General features: G+C 46.9%; 1 pseudogene; it reads left to right on the top strand.

Moving 5' to 3' along the window:
- The first annotated feature begins 8,255 nt into the window (after positions 1–8,255).
- On the top strand, positions 8,256–8,640 carry LOC108352139 (60S ribosomal protein L36 pseudogene; annotated as a pseudogene).
- The last annotated feature ends 6,400 nt before the right edge of the window (positions 8,641–15,040 follow it).

Raw genomic sequence — 15,040 nt, 5'->3', positions numbered from 1 at the left:
AGGGTGTGCATTACCGCTAGGACAGAGGTGAAGTGTCCGAGGTACACAATACTCTGTGGTCCTGTTGGTCAATAAAGGGGTGTGTCGGGTGGAGTTGGGGGAGGGGAGGAATTAACCTCCTTGAGTTCATATCAGCCTCGAGTACAGTTTTGTAAGAGAAGTCAGGGTTCCTGGTCGAGCATTTTCTAAAGGGTCCTTAGAATTTATAACAGGAATAAGGGCAGAGCTGACTCTGAGGCCCAGCGGAAACCCCATGGGGATAGACTGAGGATGGGATGGCCTATTTTTTTTTTTGGTTCTTTTTTTCGGAGCTGGGGACCGAACCCAGGGCCTTGCGCTTCCTAGGTAAGCGCTCTACCACTGAGCTAAATCCCCAACCCCGGGATGGCCTATTTTGGTGGACATCAGGTAGGTTCAGGAAACAAAAAAGAAAGGTCTGGTTGTTTGGGGAATAGGGTTTATTTTTGACAACGGATCTTGAACCTGTTTGTTTTGATACAAGGTCTCCATACGTCGGGCAACCTAACCTTCGCCTACAAATGCTGGAATCACAGTGTATAGCAAAGTGCTCATCTGAGGTCTGGCTCCTTTTTGCCAACCTCTGATGGGTTCTCAGAACTCTGAGCTGGAGAGATGCTGTCAAATTTGATGACTAGAAGTTGATCCCTTGAACCCACACTGTAGGAAAGAGAACCAGCTCCCACAAGTTGTCCTCCAATCTCCATATGTGTGTGGTTGTACATACACATACCACACACACACACACACACACACACACACACTAAATAAGTAAAATCTTTAAAATGTCAAAATAAAAACAATAAAACGTTACAGCCTTGCGACCCGGTCTCACAAATCAGAAACGACACAACTGCAGCTCTACCCTCAGAGAAGAGGTGGGTGCAGCCCCAGGAAGCCCTCAGGATTCTTTCCTGTGGGGTTTAAAGACTCCCTTTCTCTTCAGAAATTCTCAAGCGTAGTGTGAGAACAGAGCTGCACTGGTGAAAGAAGGAAGGCAGCTCCTGAGCAGGGCAGGCAGAGGTGAGGCTGGGCAGAGGTGAGGGTGGGCAGAGGTGAGGGTGGGCAGAGGTGAGGCTGGGCAAAGGTGAGGGGTGGGCAGAGGTGAGGCTGGACAGAGGTGAGGGTGGGCAGAGGCGAGGGTGGGCAGAGGTGAGGGTGGGCAGAGGTGAGGCTGGGCAGAGGTGAGGCTGGGCAGAGGTGAGGCTGGGCAGAGGTGAAGGTGGGCAGAGGTGAGGGGTGGGCAGAGGTGAGGCTGGGCAAAGGTGAGGGGTGGGCAGAGGTGAGGCTGGACAGAGGTGAGGGCAGGTACAAGTTAGGGTGGGCACAGGTGAGGAGTAGAAGAGAAAAACTAGAAAGGAAGGAAGGCATGCTGGGACTGATGCCCTAACCTTAGGGGAAAGTGAAGCTTCAGTTCCTTCCTCCAAACCTGCCCAGGGAGCTCCCAGAGGTCAGTGCCTCAGAAAGTCCCAGGTGGACTAGATCCACCTAGGTCTGGGACCCTTCAGCTTGCTGAGCAACTGGGTGCCTCAGGTCTTGTGAAGCCTTCATGGCCACCTGACTCCCCAGAAAGGAAGGGATTTAAGGGGATCAAGTGTTGGGAGCTTTGGGCAGGAAGCAGTTGTGAGACTACGGGAGATGCTGTCTGGAGAACTGTCCTCCAGGCTCCTCCTAGAAGAAAGCACTCACAGCATCCCTCAGAGTGCATTCCCCTGAGGCTGGAAGAAGGACCTGAGACAGCAAGCCTGAGCAGAGGTAGAAAGAAGGTCGGTTCTGTCATCCACTGGCCCCTCTCCACCTGACTAGCATGGCTCAGCCTAACCCCCCAGCCCCCATCTCACTTGGGAAGAATGAAATTCCATGCTGCCAAGACAGTCTGAAGGCTGTGTGGCTGGTTGGGGATTTAGCTCAGTGGTAGAGCACTTGCCTAACAAGCTCAAGGCCCTGGGTTCGTCCTCAGCTCTGGGGGAAAAAAAAAAAGTGTATGAAGGCTGTGTGACCTCCCCAGGTGCCCGGGCTTGCTGCTGGCTTTGCCCCTCTTCCGTTCCTCTGCTTTTCTTCCCAGAGCCATATTTGGGCTTTTAGAACACCCTGGGCCTCATAACAATGACAGCAGCGTCCTTCCCCCAGGAGTTCTCAGGTCTTAATTCCCTGGTCTTAATGACAGTCACCCCAGATCTTTTATCCCCAGATCCCCTACAAAGTATTCAACCAACCATGGGTCTAAAATATTATGAGGGGAAAAGGTGTGTGTCTGCATCAAACATCCTGTTTTTCGCCGTTATTTCTCCATAACAGTAACGGTTATTACCCAGCACTCATGGGCAGGAGGGACTGTAAGTTTCCAAGATCTGCATAGGCTACCCCCAAATAGCATATCATTTTGATATAAAGGGTTTCAGTATCCGAAGGTTTTGATACCCACATGGTGGCTGGAAGCAGCTCTTCTGAAGACCAAGCGATGCCCATATTTGAGTCATCCTGACCCTCTACAGTGAGCAGGCAGCTCCCAGAACAACGCTGACTCAGAGAGAAAGAATCTGAGTCACCCAGGATATTTAAAATATTCTAGTAGCCACATAATTTAACATAAAAAATATTAAGACAAGGGAGATGAATCTTAACAATATTTAATCCAGTGATGTAGATTATTTCCATGTGTAATCAAGATAAAATAATTGGGGCTAAATTTGCTTCTTTTTTCCTTCATTAAACTGTCTTTGGAGTTTAGCTTACAGTAGCACCTCAGTTTGGTCAGTCGTGTGCTCATGACTCAGATATGACAAGTGGTTCAGATACTGGATAGTCACTGGGTGTGGTGGCACACTCCTTTGATCCCAGCTCTGGGAAGGCAGAGGCTCTGTAAGAGAGTTTGAGGGCAGCCTGCTCTATGTAGACAGTTCCAGGACAGCCAAGGGTACATGGTGGTATCCTGTCTCAAAAACAAAACAAAACACTATAACGAAACAAAAAAACAAAAAACTAAAAAAACCCAAAATATTGCACTTGTGGGGCTCGAAAAAAGGCTCCCAGCAGGTAAAGGCAGCCGGCAGGCAAACCTGAGGCCCCGAGTTCAATACCTGGAGCTGATGTTGTTGTAGAAATTTTTAATTTCTTTTTTGAAAAAAAATTATAAAGATATATTTAAGTATATGAGTACACTGTAGCTGTCTTCAGACACAAGAAGAGGACATTGGATTCTGTTACAGATGGTTGTGAGCCACCATGTGGTTGCTGAGAATTGAACTCAGGACCTCTGGAAGAGCAGTCAGTGCTCTTAACCACTGAGCCATCTTTCCAGTCCCCAAAATTTTTAATTTCAATCCCAGGTTTCTACCCCGTCTTTGACCATTTACTCTCCAGACAAAAGACACACAACTTGGGGTTGGGGATTTAGCTCAGTGGTAGAGTGCTTGCCTAGCAAGCGCAAGGCCCTGGGTTCGGTCCCCAGCTCCGGAAAAAAAAAAAAAAAAAGACACACAACTTTTATTGTTTACAATAAACATTAAACAGCACAAGAGCTGGGCAGATATTTACCCTCTATCCTATTAAAATCTACTTTCCTAGTGATAACCCAGAGTTAATATTATGTCTCATCTGGGCTGCTCTTAATTCCAATTGGCCAGCCTTCCAGGCCACGTCTTCATGACTCACCTAACCCATGGTGGCTTCTCCTTTCCCCTCACCTTCTTCTCCAGCTCCTGGTTCTCACTCAACACCTACCCCACCCCTATCCCCTAGCCTGGAAACCTTAAAACCCCCCAGCTCTTCTGCACAGCTATTGGCTGTGAGCATCTTTATTCACCAATCAGAAATAACTTGGGTCCAGGGCACATAGTGTCACTTGGGTCTAGGTGCAGAGTCTCTTGTCTCTGGGGTAACCAGGCGTTGGCGGCCGGCACTTAGCATTATGATACACATGAAAGACAAGTCCTCTACACTATGTAAAAGGTAGAGGGAGAGAGCTGACTACATGAAGCGGTCCTCTAACCTTCGCACACATGCTGTGACATGTACACACACACAGGCGCAGGCATTGCATATGCAAGATATCAATGAAATTAAAAAAGGATATTGAACAATCCGTAGAGCCTGTTTGGGTCCCACAAGTCCAGGCACTCAAAGACCATTTGAAAAATTGAGGGAGGTACAGGAGAGATGGATCAGTGATAAAGAACACTGGCTGTTCTTCCAGAGTATCTGAGTTCGAATCCCTGCACTACCATGGCAGCTCACAAACATGTCACTCCAGCTCCAGGGACTCCAATGCCTGTGGCCTCCAAATTTACCTATACTCGTGTTTGTGTGTGTGTGTGTGTGTGTGTGTGTGTGTGTGTGTGTGTGTACCTACATGCAGACACACACAAATTCACAGTTAAAATTAACAAATAAAATATTTTTATTGCTTTCGTTATCGTTAGGCTGTGCATATGGTGCACACCTTTGATCCCAGCACTCAGGAGGCGGGGTCAGGAGGATCTCTATGATTTCTAGACCAACCTGGTCAAAATAGCAAGTCCAGGTTAGCTGAGGTGACATTGTTAGGGGGCTAGAGAGCTTGTTAAGCAATTAAGAGCACTCTGGTTGTTCTTCCAGAGAACCCGGGCTGATCCATTCTCAGCATCCAGCCCTGTATCCACATGGTGGCTCACACCTGTTTGTAAAACTCCAGTTCCTGAGGTTGGGGATTTAGTTCAGTGGTAGACCGCTTGCCTAGCAAGCACAAGGCCCTGGGTTCGGTCCTCAGCTCCGGAAAAAAAAACAAAAAGCAAAAAACTCCAGTTCCAGAGAATTTAGTGTCCTCTCCTGGCTTCTGTGAGCACTGCAAAAACATGGTGCACAGACAAAAATTCACACACATAAAGTACTTTGGTATTAAACAAAAAAGAGTTAGTGGGCTGGTGAGATGGCTCAGTGGGCAGAGGGATTTGACATCAAGTCTGATGACCTGCCCGCCATCCCTGGGACCCACACAGCAGAAGAAAAGTGGTTCCTGCAACTTGTCCTCTGACCTCCGCACATCCTCTATGGTGTGCGTGTTCCCCCATCTCACAAATAAATGTAATACAAAGAAGTTTGTTGGGGACTGGAGAGATGGCTCAGTAATGAGGAGTGGGTGCCAATCTTCGAGAGGACCCAAGCTTAGTTCGGCTCACAAAAGCCTATAAGTCCAGTGCACTCAACTGGCACACATGCTCATAAATAAAAAATCTCTCATGGTGGTGGTGCACACCTTTGATCCCAGCATTCAGGAGGCACAGGCAGGTGGATCTATGAGTTGGAGGCCAGCCTGGCCTGCAGAGTGAGTTTCAGGATAGCCAGGACTACCCAGAGAAACCATATCTGGAAAAAACAGACAAACAAATGTTATTGGAAGGCTGGGGATGTAGCTCATTGGTATAGCATTTGCCTGAGCTCAGTCCCCAGTGCACACAGTGGAAGAAGAAACCTGACCCTTCAGAACAGTGTCCTGGGCATGTTATGCATTCTTCTGTATGCAGTGCAGCACAATAGATTAATTAATTTTAAAACCTTAGGTTTGTATATCATATGTGTGCCTGTTGCCCAAGGAGGCCAGAGCGTGTGAAATCTTTCCCAATGGAAAGTGTGGGCAAATGTAAGTTACAATGAGGGGTCTGGGGACCAAACCTGGCTCCTCTTGCAAAAGCTGGGGACCGAACCCAGGACCTTGCGCTTCCTAGGCAAGCGCTCTACCACTGAGCTAAATCCCCAACCCCTAGCAACAAGTAATCTTAATTGCATAGCCATTTCTCCAACCTTTTGCCCTCTCCAAAAATTATTATTTAAAAAAAAAATGGCTCCATACTGTGTGACCTTAGAATGTCCCTTAGCCTTAACTGTGTCACCTACTAAATGGGCCAGAAACCTCTCAGAGTAATTGAGAGGGTAATGTCAAGTGCTTGGCGCAGCGTATGCCCTCAATAAAGGTTAACTCTCTTCAACTCTGCATGAAAGTAATCTTGGTCCCAAAGAACTGTTTGATGAAAGACTGGGAGAAGAGGCTCTTTGTCTTCCAGCACAGTTGAAACAAGAGTAGACTGGAGAGTGAATGAATTTTGTTTTGAGGAGCTGGGCTGCGATAAAGATGGCTGCGGGTGCCCAGAAGGCTAAGACAGAAGTTGCCGCCTTGGAATTTGGAACAGAAAGAGAGCAAGCAGCACAAGGCCGATGATTCACCGCTGAAATGAGGCTCTTAGGGTTTTTTAAAAAAGAAAAAAAAAAGAAAAAAAAGATCCAGAGGCTGAAATCTCTAGCCGATCTGTTACTTCACTGAGTAACAGAAGGCTGAAATCTCCAGCCGATCGCTTCACTGAGTAAGGGAGGTGATGTTCACACCGCAGCAAGCAGCGTGGCTGAGGAGATTTGCTGAGTGCTTGGAGAAAGAAGTTGGTTGGGACAAAGGGCCTGAAGGGGGTGCAGCCAAAATGCCCCAGTGGGTTCCCTCCTTCCATCTCCGCACGTCTGTGCCAAGGGGCAGGCTGAGAATTGCATTTTGAGGTCACAGCGCCCTCTGCTGGACTGAGGTCCTAGTGGGCCCCAGCACGAGTGACCGTGCGGGATGATTTGGGAAGTGGGTGAACTGAAGTACATTCAGGTCCATTTGTGGTCCTTCCCACTCCTCATTCTCTGGGAGACCACGCACGTGGAATCTTTTAATAAAAGTGCGTTAAATAACAGCGGGGCGTGGCGGTGTACACTGGTACAACCCCGTATTTGAGAGGCAGAGGCAGGAGGCTACATTGGGAATGAGATCGAGAAAGAGAGGGGGGAGGGGGAGGGGAAGAGTGGGAGGGAGGGAGGGAGGGAGGGAGGGAGGGAAGTTAGGAGGGAGGGAGAGAAAGATACACACACAGAATGAGCAACCTGGGGACAACCTGGGGCTAAGCCACCCGGGGCTGGAGAGATTGCTCAGGGGTTAAGAGTCTGTTCTTCCAGATGAACCTGGGTTCAATTCCTAGCACTCACAGGGCAGCTCACAACTGTCTGTAACATCCTCACACAGAAATACATGCAAGCAAAACACCAGTGTGCATAAAATAAAAGTAAATATATGATTTTAAAAATGAGAAACGCGTGAAATATGTTCAGCAGATGGTTAATTTTTTAATTACTCACAGTCGGTGTTTGTAACGTGTGCTGTATGACATGCACTTTCCCTCATCGCCCCTCGGAGTTCTAGGGCAGTAGATCAAACACAATTAGCAATGGAACTGAAACCTGACATACAATACGGCCAGATACTCTCTGCTGTTTTACAACCCAGGAGACTGAGGTACATATCCAGGTCACCTGCCCAAAGTCACAGGACTAGAAGAGTCAGAATAATCTGAGCTTCAGAAGCCTAAAGGCCTGAGTTTGCTCCCCGGATCTCAAGACAAAGAGAGAGAAAAGACTCCTGAGCCCAACCTCCACATGTGTGCTATGTTGTGTGGGTGCCACATGTGTGCTGTGGTGTGTGGGTGCCAGCATGCAAACCCGTGCATCATACATGCATGTGGCACGGCGATAAGTAAAACTTCTAAAGGTTTTAAAAATAAATTCAGGGGCTGGGGATTTAGCTCAGTGGTAGAGCGCTTGCCTAGGAAGCGCAAGGCCCTGGGTTTGGTCCCCAGCTCCAAAAAAAAGAACCAAAAAAAAAAAAAAATAATAATAATAATTCAAAGGCCCTGAGAGATGCCTCGGTGAGTAAAGGGGCCCCGATGCTAAACGTAAGGACCTGAGTTTGACCCTCACATGCACGTTGGAAGGAACTCTCAAGACAGCTGTGAAGACTACCTCCTGCAGGTTGTCCTCTGACCTCCACATGTGTGCCTTATCTACACACACATTGTGTGTGTATGTATAAATACATACATACACATGTATACCCATGCATACATGCACACACATACACATATATATTTGTTGGAGATTGGTTCTAATGCTTTGACTCAATCAGAAAACTGCGTGTCCAGATGCTGAAATTCTTTTTTTTTTAAAGATTTTATTTATTCATTTTATATATGACGAATACACTGTCACTGTCTTCAGACACACCAGAAGAGGGCATCGGATCTCTTTACAGATGGTTGTGAGCCACCATGTGGTTGCTGGGATTTGAACTCATGACCTCTGGAAGAGCAGTCAGTGCTCTTAACCACTGAGCCATCTCTCCAGCCCCAGATGCTGAAATTCTTTGTCCTCGATTGGTTTCTGATCGACCAATAAAGACACCAGCTTCCTGTCCGGCCGCCATCGGAAAGCTGCAGCCATGGCCCTGCGCTACCCCATGGCCGTGGGCCTCAACAAAGGCCACCAAGTGACGAAAAAACATCAGCAAGCCGAGACACAGCCGCCGCCGCAGGCGCCTCACTAAGCACACCAAGTTCGTGCAAGATATGATCCGGGAGGTGTGCGGCTTCGCGCCCTACGAGCGGCGCGCCATGGAGCTGCTCAAGGTGTCCAAGGACAAGCGAGCACTCAAGTTTATCAAGAAGAGGGTGGGCGCGCACATCCGCGCCAAGAGAAAGAGGGAGGAGCTGAGCAACGTGCTGGCAGCCATGCGGAAGGCGGCGGCCAAGAAGGATTGGTGACCCCTCCCCCAATAAAAGATGGTTCTTAAAAAAATAAAATAAAAAATAAAGACACCAAAGGCAAATGGCTGGGCAAGGGGCGGACACTTAGAGTTCCTAGGGTGAGGGTAGGATGAAGAGTGGAGTGGGGAGAATCACCATGACTCTGGGAAGAGGGAAGGGATGCAGAAGCTGCAGGAGCTAAAGCCAACTAGACACGTGAGATCTCGGGTAAGGGGCCACTGGCCACTTCCCTGACTGGGCCCGGGGACCTGCAGGGAAAGGCTTAGGGGTACCCAGTCTTCAAGAGAGTCAATGCATTTTCAGGAAAAACCAATTCCCGTGTGTTTTTCATTCAAGGATCCAAAAGTAGTTCCTGGGCGGGGCTTGTGATCCACCAGGAGTCAAAGAGGTGTAGCCGAAACTCACAGCTACATGTATTCAATACCACTCACTCTTACCTGAGGTAAAGTGGTTGTTCATGAATCTAAACTTTTTACTTCTGGTTCTGATTTTCAAACCACTGGGTTTGGTTTTTTTTTAAGTTTTTTTTTTTTTTATTACATTGGTGTGTGTGTGTGTGTGTGTGTGTGTGTGTGTGTGTGTGTGTGTGTGTGTGTGTATGTGTGTGTGTTGGTGTGTGCTTGTATCCATGGAAGGTCAAAGGACAATTTGTAAGAGTCAGCTCTCTCCTTCCACCATGTGGGTTTTCCAGGGATTAAACTCAGCTCATCAGGCTTGGTGACCAAGTACCTTTACCATTTGAGCCATGCTGCCCGCCCCTCTTTCTGTAATTGGAACTGGGTTGAGGATGCAGTTCAATTAGGCACACATAGGCCCTAGGCCTGACCCCTAGGCCTGCATAGACTGAGGTGTGGAGGCCACACCTGTAATCCCAGCATGAGAAGGATCAGAAATTCAAGGCCATCTTCATCTACCCAGTGAACTCAAGCCTGCTTGGAATATAAGAAACCCTGTTCAAAACAAACAACAAACAAACAAAAAACCAATCAGGGCTGCTTTCAGAAGGCTCAGGGGACAGGGTGGTAGATAGGGCAGGAAGAAGAGAAGAGCCAGAGAAGGCAGAGGAACGATATCTTTGGGGAATAGCATAGTCCTGGCATTTTTGAACTCACAAGAGTCACGATTAGTAGTTTGGCTTGGAGGATAGTCCTAGACAACAGAGAGGAATGGATCTCTGTGAGTTCAAGGTCAACCTGGTCTATACTAACAACTTCCAGGGCAGCCAGAGTTACACAGGGAGACCCTGTCTCAGAATAAATGAACAGTTAACGAAAGGAAACAGAAGCTCCTCTCTCCTCATCTTATCCACCTGACGAGTACTCTGCCTCCCTTGCTAGCCCACACGGAAGCTAAGAACCGCCTCTGGTTTTAGCCCTTCCCTGTCCCCCGCGGAGCTTTCCTGACCAGAAAATTGAATTGTCTTACATCCAGTGTATGGGAAAACTTATTTTAAACATATTTTTAAGATTTTATATATATATATATATATATGTGTGTGTGTGTGTGTGTGTGTGTGTGTGTGTGTATACACATGTGAGTACACCGTTGCTGTCTTCAGACACACCAGAGGAGGGCATCAGATCTCATTACAGATGGTTGTGAGCCACCATGTGGTTGTGAGATTTGAATTCAGGACCTCTGGAAGAGGAGTTGGTGCTCTTAACCCCTGAGCCATCTCTCCAGCCCTGTTTTAAACATATCCTTATACAGTATAATTTTGGAAAAAGGTTTCCTGGTAACAGTTATCTCAATGATGGTATACAATAAAGCTTAAGGCATGACTACATCAAAACTCTTACAAAGTCCACGTGACATTTCCCCTGGGGTGGGGGTTGGTGATGGTGGTGGTTATTGACTGAAAATCAATGCTCAAGATGAAGGTCTAGGGAGGAAGAATTTGGGATAAACACAATAGTCTGGGGGATTCCGGTGTGACTCATCCCTTTAGATAACAAAGAACACCAGGCTATTAAAAAACAACATCGGGGTTGGGGATTTAGCTCAGTGGTAGAGCGCTTGCCTAGCAAGCACAAAGCCCTGGGTTCCGTCCTCAGCTCCGAAAAAAAAGAACAAAAAAACAAAAACAAAACAAAACAAACAAACAAACAAAAAAAACCCCAACATCCACTCCCGACCTTCTGGAAAACAGGCATAGACATCCCTTCTGTTGAAGTGACAAGCCTGCATGTTCAACATCCCTGGTTTTCCTAGTGCTTATTGGTAAGGACAAGGACCCTTGCTTGCTCTACAAAATCATATTTGTTTGTTTTTTGTTTATTTATTTATCCCGTTAGTTTTTGAGGCAGCGTCTCACTCTGTACCCCTAGCTGATCTGGAACTCAGTGTAGACTAAGCCGGCATCAAACTCAAAGGGATATTCCAATGTCTGTGCTGGATGAAAGGCGTGCGCCACCACATCCATCTCGGTAAAAACAAAACGCAAGAACAAGAAAACAGAAACAAAGAGCCCAGAGACTGGCGCCTCGGCTGCTGGGCCACTTGTTAGCCTGTTCTATGACAGAGAAAGAATTGGAACAGGAAATCCCTATTTTTCACACATCATCTGGGCAGGAAAGGAGCTGCGAAGGTGACTGCACTGCTTCGAGCTGGCCAGTAGAAGGCAGCATTAGGTCCCTGTACGGCCCTGGAGTCACGTTTTTGGGGTCAGGCCAGAACGTGACTCCCCCAAGTAGAACCCTTCTGGGTCCTCAGATCCGAAGCAGAACATGGGGAGGACCTCTCCAACCTTCTCTCTGGATGGAGCCGAGGCAGCAGAGAACCTAACAAAGCCTAGTTCCCCATCCAATACAGCGTCTCCTGGCCGCTTTCCTTTACAAATGGTATACCAGCTTCTGAAAGGCCCTCTCAAGACCTTATGCTGGCCGTTCATGGCTCAAAAACATTAAATTAATAAAATAAAACAATAATTTTCCAAAAGAGGCAGGATCTTAGTCTTGCAATGCCAATGCTCTCACCGGGTAGCCTGACACCCAGGATGCTGGCTTTGAACTCTCAAGCACAATCCTGCCCCAGCCTCCCAAGCTACTGGGATTACAGGCGCGCGCCACCACGCTCGGCCAACAGGAGCACCTCATTGACTGTTCTTAAACTTTAGACGGGCGCCAGTTATGTCGTCACATCCTGATTGATTCTCGAATTGACCATGGTCTTCCTGTGGCAGATTGTATAGCGGGTAAATGCTTGCTTTGCAAACCAGATGACTTGGAGTTCCACCGAGGACCCTAGTTCGATCCCAGGGAGGCAGAGTAACATGAGCGACCTACAGACAATCATCACAGATTCTGTAATATCCTATACTACCCCTGCCCTGCAGGGGACACCAGCCTTAGTGGAGGCAAGATTTATCTCTGAGTTCGGGGGTCAGCCAGCTTAGTCTACGCGGTGAGTCCCAGGACAGCATTGTGCTAGTGAGTGAATCCATTCTCAAAATAAATGAGAAAAAAGTTTTGTTTGATTTATTTTGTATTTTAACTAAAAAAGAGGCCAGATGTGGCAATGCATGCCTTTAATTTCAGCACTGAGGAGACTGAGGCCGGCAGATCGGATCTCTGTGAATTCAAGGCCAGCCTGATCTACAAAGCAAGTTACAGGACATCCAGGGCTGTTAAACAGAGAAACCCAGTTTTGGAAAGAAAAATTATAGATAGATAGATAGATAGATAGATAGATAGATAGATAGATAGATAGATAGATAGATAGATAGAAAGAGAGAGGGCTGGAGAGATGGCTCAGAGGTTAAGAGCACTGACTGCTCTTCCAGAGGTCCTGAGTTCAATTCCCAGCAACCACATGGTGGCTCACAACCATCTGTAATGGGATCTGATGCCCTCTTCTGGTGTGTCTGAAGACAGCTACAGTGTACTCATGTATATAAATAAATAAATAAATCTTTAAAAAAAAAAGAAAGAGAGAAATTAATCAGGCTGGAGAGATGGCTCAGTGGTTAAGAGCACTGACTGCTCCTCCAGAGGTCCTGAGTTCAATTCCCAGCAACCACATGGTGGCTCATGGCCATCTGTAAAGTGACCCAATGCCCTCTTCTGACCTGCAGGTGTGCATGCAAATAGAGTACTCAATATATTTTAAAAAATTAATCATTTTAAAAATTAATCTAAAAAGTTTGGGCGGGTGCAGCTGTTATACAAGGAAACTGCCTCAGGAAAAGATTTAAGCAAACAAAAAAAAAATCTAAAAATATTTTTTCTTTTCTTTTTTTCGGAGCTGGGGACCGAACCCAGGGCCTTGCGCTTGCTAGGCAAGGGCTCTACCACTGAGCTAAATCCCCAACCCCCTAAAAATATTTTTTGAGGGGACTGGCGAGATAACTCAGTGGTTAAGAGCACTGACTGCTCTTCCAGAGGTCCCGAGTTCAATTCCTAGCAACCACATGGTGGCTCACAACCATCTGTAATGGGATCTGATGCCCTCTTCTGGTGTGTCTGAAGACAGTAATAGTGTACTCACATACATGAAATAAATAAATCTTTTTAAAAATATCTTTAAAAAATTTTTTTAAATATTTTTTGAGACAGAATTTCACTGTGAGTCACGAGATATTAGTGTTGGAATCTAACACAAGTCCTCTGGAAGAGCATCCCCGGTTCTGAGTAGTCTTTCTTAGCTTTTCTTCTCAGCCCCAATCTAATCTATTATAGTCTTGACAAGTTTTTACCAGATCTCCAAGGTTGCATGCTTTGAATCCTTTAACCCTGGCACTCAGAGGCAGAGGCAGATAGATCTCTCTAGGTTCGTGGCCAACCTAGTTTCCCGAGTGAGTGGACAGCCAGAGCTCCACAGTAAGGTCCTATCTTGAAACAAACAAGGAAAACACAGGAGAGAGAGAGAGAGAGAGAGAGAGAGAGAGAGAGAGAGAGAGAGAGAGAGAATGAGAATACACACAAGGATTTCTGTGTGGTGTACCCGACATATATAAAGCAAGCATAGGCACTACTGAGCGTGGCAGTCCTTCTGAAGGGCCAGTCCACAATGGCTCTGCGGCTGTCTCCTGCTGACCCTCTGACTGGGAACATTCTACCCCAGTTTGGACTCCCAGCTCTCAGTTCAAAATGGCCCCTTCTCTACAAGTCTCACTGATCCGGCCAAATTTAAAGCCAGACCATCTAGTCTCTCTTCATCACAAGGCCTGGTGTTAGTTGTCATCCCCCCTCCCCTCCCACGTTTTGTGTTTCTGTTTTTATTTTTGTGTGGCCCCTGATATTCTGGGCTCTGTAGACCAGGCTGGCCTTGAACTCATAGAGATCTGCCTCCCCAGAGCTAGAACTAAAGGCATGGGCCAATAGTGCTCTCAACTACTAAGCCATTTCCCTAGCCTCCAGCTATCAGGCTAATTTGTCTTACAATTTATTATTATGATGATGATGATGATGATGATGATGATGTGTGTGTGTGTGTGTGTGTGTGTGTGTGTGTGCGCGTGTGTGTTGAGACCAGAAGAGGGTGCTAACTCTCTTAGAGCTGGAGTTACAGGCATCTACAAGATGCTTGGCTTGTTATGTAAGTTCTGGGATTGGAACTTTGGTCCTCATGATTGTGTAGGAAACTATTCTTAGCCACTGGGCCATCTCTCTAGACCACTCTCTTTTGAGATAGGCCCTTACTATACAGCCCTGGGTGACCTATGTAGATCAAGCTGACATCAAAGCCACCAGAGATCCACCTGCTTCTGACTTCTGATTTTTGAGATTACAGCTATGTGCATTTCACCTGGAAATACACAAAAAATAAAATACATTCTTTTCTTTATTTTTTTCCTTCTTTTTTTGGGGAGGGAGGGGAGCAAGGAACCACAGGGAAGGAAGACTGACATGGAAGGACTGGGGGGTGAGCACGATCAGGGTGCATGATGTAAGATTCCCAAATAATAAATAAAAATAGATAGATGGATAGATACATAGATAGATAGATGGATGGATACATAGATAGATAGATGGATGGATGGATAGATAGATAGATAGATAGATAGATAGATAGATAGATAAAAGATCTGGCTGGGAGGTGTTTGCATATATTTTATCTCAGCACTCTGGAGGCCAGCCTCATCTACAGAGGGAGTCCAGGACTGCCAGGGCTACTCAGAGAAACTCTATCTTGAAAAACAAACAAACGTCATCCAGAGACTGCCCTACCTGGGGATCCATCCCATATGCAGCCACCAAACCCAGTCACCATTGCTGATGCCAAGAAGTGCTTGTTGACAGGAGCCTGATATGGATGTCTCCTGAGAGGCTCTGCCAGAGCCTTGCTGATACAGATGTGGATGCTTGCAACCAACCATTGGACTGAGTGTGGGGACCTCAATGGAGGAGTTAGAGAAGGGACTGAAGGAGCTGAAGGGGTTTGCAACCCCATAGGAAGAACAACGATATCAACCAACCATACCCCTC

Source organism: Rattus norvegicus, chromosome 10 (assembly GCF_021556685.1).
Source record: "Rattus norvegicus strain SHRSP/BbbUtx chromosome 10, alternate assembly SHRSP_T2T, whole genome shotgun sequence".
NCBI lineage: Eukaryota > Metazoa > Chordata > Mammalia > Rodentia > Muridae > Rattus > Rattus norvegicus.
This window is presented reverse-complemented; position numbering and strand designations above follow the sequence as displayed.